The following is a 2,493-nucleotide window of genomic DNA, read 5'->3' on the forward strand; positions in this document are numbered from 1 at the left end:
GCAGATTTAGCATGAAAAATATATATCAAAATCTAGTTTTCTAGAAATTCAAGATCAGTTTCATCACTAGGGATTATATAACAAATTATGATCAAAAACACCTGACTCAGTAAATGAATAGGGCCACTGTTCTCAAGGATAAATTCTGGAAAATTATTACCTAATTCTTTGCAAAATCAAAGTTCTTTTGAGCTGCTTTATAAGTGTGTGTGTGTGTGTGTGTGTGTGTGTGTGTGTATGTATGTATGTATGTATGTATGTATGTATGTATGTATGTATGTATATAGTTTGTATCTATCTAGGGACGCGGTGGCTCAGTGGCTAAGACGCTTAGGTTGTCAGTCAGAAAGGTCAGGAGTTCGGCGGTTTGAATCCCTAGCACCGCGTAACGGAGTGAGCTCCTGTTACTTGTCACAGCTTGTGCCAACCTAGCAGTTCGACAGCACTTAAAAAATGCAAGTAGAAAAATAGGAACCACTTTTGGTGGGAAGGTAACAGCATTCCGTGCACCTTCGGCATTTAGGCATGTCAGCCACATGATCATGGAGATATCTTCGGACAGTACTGGCTTTTTGGCTTTGAAACGAAGATGAGCACCACCCCCTAGAGTTGGGAACAAGTAGCACATATGTGCGAGGGGAACATTTACCTTTACCTATCTATCTCAAGTTTAATGATGAATATATTGTCTTTGAGGCATCTAATACATTATCAGATTATTCATAGGTTTTCCTGATAGTAAGAGTTAGTTATACAAGAACATTTAGAACCTGAATTTTATCACACATTCACTCTAACACTCAACTTCTTAGAAAGACTTTTTTATGGCTTTTATAATAATTTTCATTTGGAGGTCAATTTGTTGTACTCACTCATGGTGCCACATTATAGAGGCAGGTGGTCCCTAAATAAACAAATGTCTCAGTTTGTTTAATTTGAAGTACAATTGTGTTATTTGTTGGTAAATATTCCTATGTAGCGTATATCATTTCATATGACCTGCTGTGTTGTGATAGGAGAAATAGTTTAGTGTATCCTAATTGTGAGAAAGATCTTGATTACATTCAAGAGTATATTAAAGCCTGGTGTGGTTGTATGGGTGACTGAACTAACCATTTTGGGGGGACTGCTTAATATTATTTGCAATAATTGATTTTCCCCATTTAATTGTTTTCCCATAATTTTTCCTTATTGGGGACATCAGATATACTAGGAAGCACACAGTTAAGAATCTAATTTAGGAAAAACTCAGATAAATGGATGACTGGAAATGATGGAATCACAAATGGGGCTAGGTCTTAACCCCTTTCCTCCTCTGCTGTTTTTGCCTTTTGTCCTTTATTTTTCTATTCCTTAAGTATTTTCTGTTCACCCAAGGTAAATGGTGATAAGAACCACAGAAAGGAACTGTGAATTGTTCTATTTGTGAACTTCCTAGTGATCTTACATGAGCCAAATGGTTCCAGATCTCCATCTGAAATATAAGGAATATGCTATTCCACTATTTTAAAGGATTATTCTGAGGAGGGAGAATAAAAATCGATGATTTTTTTTTTTTTAAAGATTTAAAAAATTTAGTCAGATTTTTTTATTTAAATTGGATTTATTTTTATCAAATTTATTTTAATAAAATGTTTTGGGAGTAAAAATCTATATAAAGATAGTTTTCTATTTAAGATACATTAATAATTTAGCTTATGTGGTATGAAATGGAGCTTGGTTATGTAGGGTGAGGCTGTATATTCTGCAATATTTATATTTTTGGTAAACTCATTCATTGAATTCAAGCTCCATTAGCAAAATAGGAAACCTTCATTTTGTTTGCAAATAATAATATTAAAGATTCTAACTACCAGCAAGAATGAGTCCATACATTTAAAGAGCACCTGTCATTTCAGATCCATCATGGCAGTGCCTGTTAGTGGGCATCCACTCACCTGATGCCCACCACATCCCTCACCTTGTTGTGTCACTGCCACATCACCAGCTGTCCCATTAAAGTGAATGGGACTGTTGGTGAGTCAGCAGCAGGCCAGAGGAGGAGCCACTGTGGCACAGAAATGACAATTGCTTTTTAAAAATTATTATTTAAATTAAGTTGATTTAAGTCAAGCCTTTTTACTAGTGATTTAAATCATGATTTAAATCATGATTTAAATCGCCTTGATTTAAATCAAATACACCCTGGGTATTTATAAGGTAATTATGGGAGATGCTTGAGACAGTCTAAAAGTCTGTATGTAAATTGCATTCTTGATATAAATTATATTATTTATTCTGTTTCTATTGTTTTTCAATGACATTAAATATAGCAATTGCTAAACCCCGCTCTGGGAGTGTCAACAGAGGTTGCAGCTTTGTGTCCACAAATACAGCTAATCCTTAACTTATGGCCACAATTGAGCCCAAAGGTTTTGTTGCTAAGTGAGTCATGTGTTAAGTCATGGAGTTTTGCTCCATTGTATAACTTTTCTTGCCACAATTGTTAAATGA

The sequence above is a fragment of the Thamnophis sirtalis genome, unplaced genomic scaffold (assembly GCF_051295495.1).
Source record: "Thamnophis sirtalis isolate CommonGarterSnake01/CBP01778 unplaced genomic scaffold, rThaSir2_p1.2 scaffold_4, whole genome shotgun sequence".
NCBI classification, from domain to species: Eukaryota; Metazoa; Chordata; class Lepidosauria; order Squamata; family Natricidae; genus Thamnophis; species Thamnophis sirtalis.